This window comes from Chelonoidis abingdonii, chromosome 4 (assembly GCF_003597395.2).
Source record: "Chelonoidis abingdonii isolate Lonesome George chromosome 4, CheloAbing_2.0, whole genome shotgun sequence".
Classification (NCBI taxonomy): domain Eukaryota; kingdom Metazoa; phylum Chordata; order Testudines; family Testudinidae; genus Chelonoidis; species Chelonoidis abingdonii.
The window spans coordinates 3457768-3472150 of NC_133772.1; the positions used below are offsets into that span (position 1 = coordinate 3457768).

The following is a 14383-nucleotide window of genomic DNA, read 5'->3' on the forward strand; positions in this document are numbered from 1 at the left end:
TTCATCTGCAAATTTGACACCATCAGCTCAGGATTGAACAAAGACTGTGAATGGCTTGCCAACTACAGAACCAGTTTCTCCTCCCTTGGTTTTCACATCTCAACTGCTAGAACAGGGCCGCTTCCTCCCTGATTGAACTACCTCGTTATCTCTAGTTTGCTTGCTAGCATATATATACCTGCCCCTGGAACTTTCCACTACATGCATCCGACAAAGTGGGTATTCACCCACAAAAGCTCATGCTCCTAAACATCTGTTAGTCTATAAGGTGCCACAGGATTCTCTGCTGCTTATGCAGACATAAAAGTGCCTCCTTGCTCCTCCTCACCACTCACTTGTTTATACTTCCAAAGCTTTCAGCAGTGCTTTCTGCCACAGCATCGCACTGGGAGCTCATGTTCAGTTATTTGTGCACTATGACCCCTAAATCCTTATTGGAGTCACTGCTTTCCAGGAAATCCAATAGGATTTAGGCCTAATCTTCACTTAAATTTAGGTTGACATAACTATATTGGCCAGGGGTGTGAAAAATCCACCACACCTCTGACCAGTGTAGCTATGCTGACTTAAATGCCAATATAGATTCAGCTATGTCAATGGAAGAATGCTTCCTTTGACCTGGCTACCATCATTCACGGAGGTGGTATTCCAACACCGACAGAAAAATCCCAGAATAAAAAATGAGTTCTTTATGTTGATGTCATATTATCTTAGCACAGACTGTTATTGCAGGCCATCCAACAGGAGACTGACAACTTTGGCTCAGTAAGGGCCACAAAACCCCTGGGACTATTTAATGGGGGTTTCCATAAACCCATTATAAACCTGAAGAATAAAGGTTGTGCAAAAACTGGTGCATGCACTAGTTCATGGAAATCCAAAATATCATCTGAATGAGCCCTCCTGTAGAATGGATCAGATTTTGATCTCAAATTATCTGAGTATAAATCTGGAGTGATTCCATTGAAGTCAATGGAGTTAGTACCAGGTTGTGATATTAGTAACTTCATTGTAAATCCTGAGTGCTTTCACAGGTTCTAATCTCACTTACCTCTGTGTAAATCCAGAATGACTCCACTGAAATGTAATGGGGATAAGGCAAGAACTTGCTTTAAGTTACACCAGTGTAAATATGGAGTGATTCCACTGAAATTAATTATATCAACTCTGGATTTCCACCAGTGTAAATGAGAACAGAATTGGGCTAGATGTTTGTAACAATCTTACACATGTGTACAGGAGAATCAAGACATTTATCTATGGGACAAGAGACAATGTTTAGCTGTAATTTTTCCCGACTTACAATTGCTTGCCTTCTAGCCAATTCCTCCCAAACAGCTGGATGCCATTTTAACCTTGACTGACAGACAGAGCCAATCAAAACTCTGCCCTTTTAGATGCTGCTAGACCAACAGGAGCTGAGAATCTTTACAGACCTGAGCAGATTTTAATGTTATTTTCTTCCCAGGATCTTTTAATACGGATGATGAACCTGGAAATCAAGAAGGCCCTGTGCCCCCAAGGGAAGATGGGCCTGAGAATCGAGACGGCCCTGTGTCCCCACAGAAAGATGGATCCAAGAATCGAGACAGCCCTGTGTCCCCAGAGAGGGATGGATCCGAGAATCGAGACGGCCCTGTGTCCCCAGAGAGGGATGGATCCGAGAATCGAGACGGCCCTGTGTCCCCAGAGGGGCATGGATCCGTGAATCGAGACGGCCCTGTGTCCCCACAGGGGCATGGATCCGAGAATCGAGACGGCCCTGTGTCCCCAGAGGGGCATGGATCTGAGAATCAAGATGGCCCTGTGTCCCCACAGAGGGATAGATCCGAGAATCGAGATGGCCCTGTGTCCCCACAGGGGGATGGATCCGAGAATCGAGACGGCCCTGTGTCCCCACAGGAGGATGGATCCGAGAATCGAGATGGCCCTGTGTCTCCACAGGGGCATGGATCCGACAATCGAGATGGCCCTGTGTCCCCAGAGGGGCATGGATCCGAGAATCGAGACGGCCCTGTGTCCCCACAGAGGGATGAATCTGAGAATCGAGACGGCCCTGTGTCCCTACAGAGGGATGGATCCGAGAATCGAGACGGCCCTGTGTCCCCAGAGGGGCATGGATCCGAGAATCGAGACGGCCCTGTGTCCCCAGAGAGGGATGGATCCAAGAATCGAGATGGCCCTGTGTCCCCAGAGGGGCATGGATCCGAGAATCGAGATGGCCCTGTGTCCCCAGAGAGGCATGGATCCGAGAATCGAGATGGCCCTGTGTCTCCAGAAGGGCATGGATCTGAGAATCGAGACGTCCCTGTGTCCCCAGAGGGGCATGAATCCAAGAATCGAGACGGCTCTGTGTACCCAAACAATGTGCATGTTGCAGGTAATACCTCTTTCTGTGCCAACATTTAAGAAATCTGTATTGTGTCAGAATACATGAATGGATTCTCATGCAGCCAGGTGAAATAGGCCATATCTCTACCAGTAAATTCCCTGTTCCTCTCCTGCACAGTCCTCCTCTCCTCCTCTTTAGGCAAGCTGTGATTGGAGGAAAGGTCCTAGATGTCCTAAAGATGGGAAGGCAGCCAGCCCCACTCCAGAGAAATAGGATTCTGTGGATATGGGCTTGCCATCTGCTTTTCCTCCTATCACTGCTCCCCCTGAGCCAGATGCAGCTGTTGTGGAGGTGAACGAAGACCAGCCTTCCCCGATGGGCTAAAGTGTTCCACTCTGTTGTGGACCCACAATACCAATGTGTCTGTGTTCTCCTGAGCACCTCAACTCACCTGCCTCTTGCAGAGGCTGCAGATGTTTATTCTGTGTGTAGATGATTACATCCCAGAATCCCTTGCACTATATCAGCAAATAATCCCCAGTATTAATCATCTGATTAATGGCTTAACAGATATTCATACCCTATAAATGTGTTGGGAATTACAGTTTTATATATGCATGTGAAATATGAAATGTTGCCCCAATTCTTGGATCTGGCAGGAACTCAAGAGGTAGGCCAGGAAGGGGGTTTTATACTGTCTTTGCAATTTTCCAGTCATAGGAATGGTTTACTTCTTGGCCTAAATCAGAGCAGACTCAGGGCTGCTCAAACCTATGTCCAGCTGCAAAGTTCTTATGAACACATTCCAACAGCTGGGGATATGCAGAGTCCAAGAGAATTCCAGCCATGGTACCTTATCCCTAGTCATGCTCTGTATGTTGGGGGCCGGAAGGGGTCTCTACACTACCTATGGATTACCCCACTATAGGACCAAACCTCAGGCAGTCAGTGAAACTAGTGCTTTTGGGCAAAAGCATAGAGAAGAAGGTGGACCAAAGAATTTGAAGGTAAATAATCTACAAAAGTTAATATAGGCACATAGGTCAACTCCAGATCCTTTATTTTATCTGATCCAGTTTGGCAATACCTTGTAGAACCTCAGAGTTAAAAAGACCTTGGGAACAGAGGTTACTCATAACTCTGAACAAAATGTTATGGTTGTTCTTTCAAAAGTTTACAACTGACCATTGGCTTCATACAGCCTTGAACCTTTACTATGCAGAAGAAAAATGCTGCTCTCCCTTTACTTTTGTAGTCGTTTACATTTAACATGGTACTGTACTTTATTTGCCTTTTTTTTTTTTGCTTTAATCTCTGCTGCTGCCTGTTTGTGTACTTCCGGTTCCCAACTGAGGTATGCGGTTAACTGCTCAGTTAGTAACTCTGGTGTTTGTAACTCTGAGGTTCTACTGTATCACCAGTAGTGGTCAGCACCAAATGCTTCAAAGAAAGATAAAACCTACAGTAGGCAGATGCGGGATCAACTGCTGTCACGAAAGTCTCATCCTAACCCCTAATAGTTAGAAATTGGTTTAAACCATGAAGCAGGCTGTTTTATGTTCTTTCCAAAATGTTGGTAGTGCTACCTATATACATTTTAATCTCTCTTTGAATCTTGCTAATCTCTTGCCCTCAGTGACACTACGTGGTAGTAGGTTCCATATGCTAATGATTTATTATATGAAAAAAATATTTCCTTTGATCAGTTTTGAACTTCCCACCTTTCACTGAACATCCTTTGTTCTTATGTTAAGAGGCAAGGAGAACAAATGCTCTTGATTGCCTTTTCTATTCCATTCATTATTTTATACAGTATACTTTTATCATGTCCCCTCTTACTCATTTCCTTTCTAAATTTAAAAAAATCCTAATCTTTTTAGTGTCTCTTTTCCAAGACTTTGATCATTTTCATTGCCCTTCTCTGAAACCCCTCCAGTTCTGTAGTAGCCTTTTAGAGAAGGGGTGATCAGTACTGCATACAATATTCTGGATGAGGCTACATCATATTTTTGGTACTGTATTATTGTCCATCTCATTCCTTATTCATCCTAATGTTAATTAGTTTTTTGGACAACAGCTGTATGTTGAACTGGGGTTTTCAGTGAACTGTACCTAGTGTACCTAGATTCCTTTTCTGTGTTTATACTGTCGATTTAGAAACCCGTATGGTTTATGAGTAATGGAAATTTCTCCTTTTAATGTGTGCTACTTTGCATTTATTAACACTGAACTTCATTTGCCAGCACATTGCCCATTCTCCTAGTTTAGTTAGGTCTTTCTGAAGTTCCTCACAATTTTCTCTGGAGTTCTCTAACCTAAACAATTTTGTGTCATGAGCAAATTCTGCTGCCTCATCATTCACTCCTTTTTCTAGATTTTTAATAAATATGAATATGTAAGAAAAAATTAGTGATTAATTATTGATAATTATTTCCTTCTTAAATTTTATGTAAGGTTCTTTCAATCTGAGGAAAGAAGAAGAGACTCAGCATATCCCAGAGTCAGTGGAAAAAGACTTGCATGAAGGTATTTCTCTTTATAATTCTTCCTTCTTACTTGTAGTTCACATTACACTATATGCACATTAAAACCCCCTAAGCCAAAAGAACAGTGAGTGTGCCAAGTCAAGCACTCAGGAGTTAGGGAATGCTAGAACTGAAGCTGCTGCGATTGCTATATTCTCTTTGGAGCACTACCTCTGTGGTGCTGGAAAACATACTCAATGCAGACAAAGGGGCATACAAGAAATCAGATGGGTCTAAGGAGCAAGCTCATATTGGCATTTAGGAAACTCTGTAGGGTACATAAGCATGCTCAGTGCAGTGGAAGGTCGGTGAAGCAGGAGTATGCTCAGTGCAGATGGAATGTTCAGAAAATTTAGCAGCAAGCCTCTGGCAAGTTCTACTGAGCTACAAGTGGTGATTTCTAGATGCATATAACTCAAATAAATCTGGGTGAATTTTTATGGTTGACAGGAAAAGGCATCTTTCTGACACCTCATGATTATCCCCTGACAAATTTAAAGTCCCCGTTCCAAAGCACAAAAGGATTAGAGCTTTTCAAATCAATAGTTTGGGGGAAGAAGAGGAGAATTTTTAACATTTGGAAAACAGCTTATTTTTCATAGTCCCATTATTGGAAATAGCAGACACATTTTCCTTATATTTTTTCTAATAATTCAGCCAGCAGAGGTTCCAAGCAGACTAAGCATGGAAAATTTCAGCCTAAGTGGTTAAGGTTTGGAAACATTATCAGTGACTGAAAATAAGAGATTATAATGGAAAGTGTAAAATCTTCTTAATTATATGCATTACTGCCAGCCCCACCTCTAACATTAGAGAGAGGGAAAAAAGGATAAAATGAACTAGTAGTTATTATTTAGTGTTTTATAACATCTCAACTCAGACCAAAAGAGTCAATCAGGTAGAATTGTTCTGGTATTTCACTACACTGGAGATATTACCAGGAAAGGACTTTGCCTAGAGATACAAAAGGAAGAAGCATTCCATGCTGCATTGTTGGACAGTGTGACAGACCCAGAGCAGTGGGGTACAAGAGTCTGGTAGAGGTCAAATATACTGGTCACTGGATGAGTAGTTTTCTGTTCCCTGAGTGACCAGCGCAGGGGCTGCACTAGAGTAATCAGGAACCTGCTTGAACCAATTAAGGCAGACAGGCTGATTAGAACACCTGCAGCCAATCAAGGCAGGCGAAATCAAGGGCCACCTGGGTTTAAAAAGACGGTCACTCCAGTCAGGCAAGGAGGAGCCAGAGGAGAGGAAGTGTGTGTGAGGAGCTGGGAGCAAGACGCACAAGGAGCTGAGACTGAGAGGCTGTGCTGCTGGAGGACTGAGGAGGACAAGCGTTAACACGTCATGAGGAAGGTCCTGTGTGAGGATAAAGAAGGGGTTTGGAGGAGTCCATGGGGAAGTAGCCCAGGGAGTTGTAGCTGTCATGCAGCTGTTACAGGAGGCATTATCGACAGCTGCAATCCACAGGGCCCTGGGCTGGAACCCAGAGTAGAGGGTGGGCCTGGGTTCCCCCCAAACCTCCCAACTCCTGATCAGACACAGGAGGAGTTGACCCAGACTGTGGGGAAGATCACTGAGGTGAGCAAATCTGCCAATAAGCTCAGGACCCACCCAGGTAGAGGAGGAACTTTGTCACAACAGCCTTGTTCTCAGAATATGTTAGGACCAATAATTCCCAAGATGTACATGTTTTATGGGAGGGAGGGTGAAGCCAGAGTAATCTCACTTTCACCCCTACAACTAGTATTGTGTGCAAGTGACAAAATGTGGGAAATAAAACAGTTAATCCTAATACATGACTGTATAATTGAAAAATGAAATTACCCAGACACTTCAACTTGAACAAATTGGATTAGATAAAACAGTAAAAGAAATGTATTTACTACAAAGAGAGAAATATTAAGTGAGTCCAAGTAATGAGACATAAAAGTCAGCAATGGTTACAAAAAATATAAAGATAAAATGCATACTGGTACCTAACCTAACAAACTGAATTAAATTCAAGGCAATTTTTTCTCACCACATGCTTTCAGCAGTCTTGCTGACCAAACTCTTTAGGTTAGGACCTCTCCCCCAGAGTCCAATGGCTGCTTTTTTTGTCTGTTCAGGTGCAGTGAATGTGATAGTCAGGGAGAGAGAGAAAAGTCCTTTGGGGTGTTTCTCTTCCTTTACATAGTTTCAGTCTCCCTCTCAAAAAACATTTGCAGCTCAGACTCAGGAGATAGAGTGTATGTAGGATGCTATTCCCTGCTGTCCCTCCCCCCCGCCACCATTTGAATGTCCTTGGTCTTCCCTTCCTGCTTGATGACTGTTTACCACTTAAATTCAAATTAAGGCAAACAAAAATTTCTTTGTTTAGGACAGACCTGTTTGGCAACTTCTATTTGGGTGGGGTTTGAAACATGTGTTAATAATACCATACTGGGGAATCTTATAACTTCAAATGTAACATGGTCACACATATTTTACTAGGACAATACTGACCAGCAAATTGAGTTTTTTGAACGATATATGACAGGACACATCTTGTACAAACATTACTATAATGGTGTGTAGGATGTGAACACGCCAGTATATTCTGTCACATATACATACACACAGACATATTTAACTATTTAAGTTATGATATTTTTATTCTCATCATCAGAGAGAAGACAAGCATTACAAAATGTCCTGTCCAAGTTAGGGATGGAGCAGCACAGAAATCAGAAGCTCCGGCTGAAGGATGTTCTGCAGATCAGCCCGGAAAATGTAAAGAGTTGCACTCCTGAGTCATTAGGAGATTTACCTTGGCATTTCCTAAGAAAGATAATGGCTTTAAATGGGATGGCCAGAAATACAAGCCTTGACTACATGGCACCTGATTATCAACAAAGCAGTGAAGATAAGGAGGAGCTGAATACTGATGATAGTATTTCTTGTCTTAGTGATGCTAATGCTATGAATCCCCTCGATGTTCTCTGTGTTGTTCTGCTTTGTTCAGACAGTTTCCTGCAGCAGGAGATCCTGTCCAAAATGTCCATGTGCCAGTTTGCCCTCCCTCTGCTGCTGCCTGCTCTCGACACCTCCCAGTGCACCCTAATGCTGTGGGCCATGAGGGACATTGTGAAGAAGTGGAGGCCGCACTCCCTGGCAGAGAGAAGAGGGTTCAGAGAGGAGAGCCTGGTTCGCACAGCAATGCCAACCATTTCTTTGTGCGGCTGGGGAGCTGCAGCTTCTCCAAGTCCAATCTTCTCAATGAGGTTCTCAGCCCCTCCCAGCAGCACCACGATTTCTTTATCCATCGGGACATGGAGTCTGGGCATGTCCTTCGAAATATCTCTGATGGGTTGGTAGAAATATCCTGGTATTTTCCTGGGAGGAGAGGGAATTTGGATCTTTTCCCAGAGCCTGTTGCAGTTATTAATTTGCACGGAGACATTGAGTCCCACTGGCTGCAATTTAGCTTTTTAACAAATGTCTCCTGTTCAGTGTTCATATTTGTTGAAAGTGTCAGTGAAAAAAACTATTTACTTTTATCATCTCTAAAGGAATCAGCAACGAAATATTATTTCATCTTTAACATTCCAACTGGGATAGCCAGTGAAACACAGACATTCTGTGATAAATTAATCTCAGAGTTGAAACTGAACAAATCACAGTTATTGGTGAAAGACAGCAGCCAAAATAAGGCCAAATTTGTAAAAAGGCTACAAAACCTTTTAGGATGTATAATGAAATCTTCTCCCAAGAAAATAAATATAGAGGATATGGCTGTTATTGCACATGAACTAGGAATCCGAGTAGATGAAGACTGTAAGGCATGTCAAACAGGAAGCAAGTGGGCTAGAGAAATCGCTGCAGAAATAAAAGACACAGGAAAGTACAAGAAGGCAATGTTTAGACTCCAAGGGGATCCATGGAAAAAATTGGCTAAAGTAGAAAAAGAGCTGTGCCAAATGAGAAGGCAAGGGGGCATCCCTTCTGAGAAATATAGATCTCAGCTGAAAGCAGAATTATCAGAGTTACGTGCTCAGCAGAATAAATGTGATCTTACTGATGGTTTGACTAAATTTATTATGGGACTAAATCAACTAGCTCCACTGGAAAAACACTTCTTCCTGAAATGGCTTAAGTTTAGACTGGATTGCATTGCTAGGGAGAATCTTTCTGAATTGCGTGATCAATATAAAGAAAAATATAACACTTTAGGTGATGACCCAAAAAAGTTATCAGAACTAGATGAATTAATATCAATCAGTTCCTTAGGACTTGAGCATTTCATGCGTGAGTTGGCACAGTTTTATGAGGCTGAATGCTCAATGATGGAAGAAGGCAAAGTCGCAAAAAGTGGAAGACAATTCATGCATCTCCCAGGAATAGCAGCTGACCTGATGCTGGAAGGGTTTCCTATGGAGCTGATCGATGGAGATGCCTCCAACATCCCACTGCAGTGGGTGACAGATGTTCTGACTCAGCTCCATGCCAAGCTTGAGGGAAGGTCCAGAATGGTGGTTCTAACGGTGCTGGGAGTGCAGAGCACTGGGAAATCCACCCTCCTCAACACCATGTTTGGCCTGCAGTTTGCAGTGAGCAGTGGCCGATGTACACGAGGAGCCTTCATGATGCTCATTAAAGTGGCAGAGAACTTTCAGCAGGAACTGGGCTGTGATTTCATCCTGGTGATAGACACAGAAGGCTTGAAAGCCCCTGAACTGGCCAGGCTGGAGGATAGTTATCAACATGACAATGAGCTGGCCACCCTGGTGATTGGGTTAAGTGACATAACCATCATTAACATGGCCATGGAGAATGCCACAGAAATGAAAGATGTTCTGCAAATTGTGGTCCACGCCTTTCTCAGAATGGGGGAAATTGGGCAAAAGCACAACTGCCACTTTATCCATCAGAACGTCAGTGATGTGTCTGCGCATGACCAAAACATGAGGGACAGGAAACACCTCCTGGAGCAGCTGAATGAAATGACCAAAGCTGCAGCTAGGATGGAAAAAAAAAGCAAGGAAATAAAATTTTCAGACATTATGGACTATAATCCAGAGAAACACAATTGGTACATTCCTGCTCTGTGGCATGGAGTCCCTCCCATGGCTTCTGTGAATATGGGATACAGTGAGAGTGTATGTGACCTAAAGAAATCCCTGTTTGAACTTATGAGAAGCCGTTCAATTAACAGAACACCTAAGGAGATTCCTCAGATCATTGAATGGGTGAGGAGCCTGTGGAATGCTGTAAAACATGAGAACTTCATTTTCAGTTTCAGAAATAGCCTTGTAGCAGAAGCCTATAATCAGCTGTCTGTGCACTATTCAAAGTGGGAATGGGATTTCCGCAAGAAGGTGCACCTCTGGGTATCCCAACAAGAAACTGCTATTCAGAATAGTTCTCCACATGAATTAGATATAGGTAAATTAAAATATGAGTTGCAAAAGAAACTGGTGGATGGTGAAAAGAGGATTTTGGATTGCTTACAAAATTATTTTGATAGTGCGGCAGCTAATCTTCACTTAATTGAAAAGTACAAGGAAGATTTTATCAGGAGTGCAAAAGGCCTGAAGAAAGAACTTGATAGCTATTCATTCAGTAAGTGTGAGGACGCAATTCAAATTCAAAAAGGTCGATGCTTGATAAAAAATATCCAAATTGAGTACATGAAGAAAATAGAAGAGAAAGTTGACCGACTTTTGAAAGAATGCTGGAAAAGAAAACAAAAATTAAATAATAAGGATCTGGAATCTGAATTTGAAAAAATGTGGAGAGAAACATTGTCAGAATTATCATTCACTCCTTTACAGACACGATTAATTTATCAAGATATGGAGTTCCAATTGAGAAAGGACTTAGAGAATCGAGGGAGTGAGGTCAATCAGAAGCTACAAGAAGCAGGAAGCTTGCGGGATTATGTAAAGAAATCTGTCACCAGTGAAAATAAATACTCTGTCTTTACATTGTTCAAAGCTGCGAAAACATCAGTCACAGCGATTAAAGAATGGTTCAGACCACAACTTCCATGTAACACAGATGAATTTGCTAAATCATTGATGAACAAGTGCCAGAGTTATACTGAGAAAAAGATAAAGTCCAAAGCAGACTACGATGAAACTTTTTGCAGAGAACTGCTTAATATAATCAATGAGAAACTCCAACAGGCTGATCTGCACGAACTTCACATCAGTGCTTTCTTTGAAGTCAATTTAAAATTTCACATTTTGGGGGAGGCAGCTTCTGCATTTCAGAAGATGCACGAGGATTTTAACAAGGAAAATGATCCTCAGCAACATCTGGAGAGACTGAAACCTCAGTATTTCTCCACCTTTATAGACCTTTACTTGGAGAAGGATACGTGCCAAGAGACAGCTAAGAATTTATGTGATCAGTGTCTGAGACCTGCCCTGGTGGAGTATGTGAACAAGATACTAGGAATAGAGATAGTGGATGACTTTCTCAGCAAGGGACAATCCTTAGAATATGGCAGCCGGAGTTTTTTCCAGTTTGCTGTGCAGAAGAAGCTGCTGGAAGAGATGAATTTTGATGACTATGTGAAATATATTAACAGCTATGAAGAGTTTGTCAAGAGCTGGATACTGAGACACCTGCTAGATCACTACAAAGAGAGTGAGGGTTTGAGAGTTATGGAAGAACAGATTTTAACTGCAGTTATAAACAAGGTCAACAAGGCTTTGGAAAAATGCAAATACAAAAAAACAAACACAGTCTCTGCCTTCTTGGACAACTTTTGCAGAGTGCTGCAGCAGGACCTAGTCATTCCGAGGGACAGTTTAGCTGGGATCAGACTTAAAATCACAGCAAATGCTGAACAGTTTTCTGTATATATTGAAAATTTTCTTCCTAATCTGAAGGAACTAATTTTATCTGAATTTAAAAAGTTAGAAATTGTGTCAGTGCTCTCCAATCTATCAGTGAAACCTGAGGATGAAATCTTCGAGCGAGTGTTTGGCTGTGGGAAGCAGTGTCCATTCTGTAAAGTCCCCTGTGAAGCAGGAGCCCCTGCACACAAGGAGCATTTTGCATCAGTGCATCGTCCTGACGGATTAGGGGAATACCGAAATATCAAAACAAAGATACTTAGCTATGATATATGCTCCTCTGCAGTGGTTTCCAATGACACATTCAGATGCACAGCGACAAAATGGAAGAATCATCCTTATAAAGATTATCTCAAATTTTTCCCAGACTGGCGCATCCAGCCAGATCCCAGCATCACAGCTTCTGATTACTGGAAGTTTGTTTTCAAGGAGTTCAATCACCAGTTTGCTAAGGAGTTTGATGCTCTCCCTGCCGATCTCCCTGACGACTGGTATAAAATAACCAAAGAGCAGGCACTGGAGGGCCTAAAGGAAGCCTTTACGTTGAAGGCAAGAACAGGCTAAGAAACTCTGTTGTGAGCAGAACTGTGCCAAGCCCCCCCACCCCCAGCTGTCCCCCACTTATCCCCAGAGATCTTCTGCCCCACCACCTGCTCTGCCCCCACTGCACCCCCTTCTCCACTCTGAGTAGGAAGGCAACAATCCTGGGCCTTCGTGTGCAGTGCCATCCTTTCAGTGGTGGGGCTTGGACACCCCTATGCAGCTGCAGCGGCTGTAATGCATGCAGACCCAGCCCAGACAGAGTGCAATGACTACTGCTCTCTTCACAGCACGTGCCCTTGCCACTGGCTAGTTTAAAATACAACCACACTTCTTTCAAAACATTGTTTAGCTCACTCCCTTCTGGGAGTTGTAGTTTACCTTCTCCCTCCAAACAAGCTGGAGACTACAGCTCCCAGAATCCCCAGCAGGCTGTCTCCGTATGTGCATAATTCAGAGAGCCGAGCTGGAGCCTGTAGGCTGGGTGACAGCCACTCCATTTGGGTGAATGTGTCAGGGCTGCCCAGAGTAGGGGGCAAGTGGGGCAATTTGCCCCAGGCCCTGGGCCCCACAGGGGCCCCCATGAGAATATAGTAGTCTATAGTATTGCAACTTTTTTTATGGAAGGGGCCCCCAAAATTGCTTTGCCCCAGGCCCCCTGAATCCTCTGGGTGGCCCTGGAAAGTGTACATCCACAAAAATGGTCCACAGCTATAAAGTGAATACTTGTGGATCTGCAGAGATCTACTGATTCCTGCCTGGGGCTTGGTCTACACTATGAGTTTATACCAAATTTAGCAGCGTTAAACCAAATTAACCCTGCACCCATCCACACAATGAAGCCCTTTATATCAATATAAAGGGCTCTTAAGACCGGTATCTGTAATCTTCCCCGACGAGGGGAGTAGCGCTGAAATCAGTATTGCCATGTCAGATTAGGGTTAGTGTGTCCGCAATTTGACGGTATTGGCCTCTGGGCGCTATGCCACAGTGCATCACTGTGACCGCTCTGGACAGCAATCTGAACTTGGATACACTGGCCAGGTAGACAGGAAAAGCCCTGCAAACTTTTGAATTTCATTTCCTGTCTGCCCATGCCCATGCCCATGGGTGACCATGCAGTCCCAGAATCCAAAAACAGCTCCAGCATGGACCGTACGGGAGATACTGGATCTGATCGCTGTATGGGGAGACAAATCTGTTGTATCAGAGCTCCGTTCCAGATGACGAAATGCCAAAGCATTTGAAAAAAAATCTTCAGGCTATGATAGACAGAGGCCACAGCAGGGACTTAACACAGTGCTGCGTGACAAGCATAACGGAAAGCCAAAGAATCAAATGGACACTCATGGAGAGAGGGAGGGGGGACTGAGGACTCCAGCTATCCCACAGTTCCCGCAGTCTCCAAAAACTATTTGCATTCTTGGCTGAGCTCCCAATGCCTGAAGGGTCAAAAACATCGTCATGGGTGATTCAGGATATATGTCATCAATTTCCCCCTCCCCCCCCACCCCCCCCCATGAAAGAAAAGGGGAAAAAATCATTTCTCTCCTTTTTTCAATGTCACCATATGTCTACTGGATGCTGCTCGTAGATGTGGTGCTGCAATGCTAAACAGCAGCATCCTCTCCCCTCCCAGATGGCAGATGGTGCAATAGGATTGATAACTGTCATCATCATCATCATCCCGTGAGTGCTCCTGGCTGGCCTCAGTGAGGTAGGCCAGGGGGCCTGGGCAAAAATAGGAATGACTCCTGGTCATTCCCTTCTTTAAGCTTTGTCTCCTAGAGATTCAGACCTGCCTGGAATATCACAGCAGCTGGAGGCTGCACTCCTCTCCCGCTGACCCTTTAATGTCTAATAGAGATTCAGTCCTGCCTGGAATATCATAGCAGCTGGAGGCTGCCTCCCCTCCATTTTATCTCAGTAAAGTCAGTGTTTCTTATTCATGCATTCTTTATTACTTCATCACACAAATAGGGGGATAACTGCCACAGTAACCCAGGAGGGGTGGCGGAGGAGGGAAGCAACAGGTGGCATTGTTTAGGGGCACCCCTAGAATGGCACGCAGCTCATCATTTCTGCGGGATGTCTGGGTCTCTGACCCGGAACGACTGTCTTCTCTGGTTCTTTAGTAGGCTTGCTGATATTCTAGG

The 14383-nt window shown here is 43.7% G+C and overlaps 1 pseudogene; it reads left to right on the plus strand.

The window, feature by feature from the left end:
• LOC116825391 (interferon-induced very large GTPase 1-like) overlaps nt 1–13719 on the plus strand; it is a 31545-nt pseudogene extending 17826 nt beyond the window's left edge.
• Nucleotides 13720–14383: the final 664 nt, after the last annotated feature.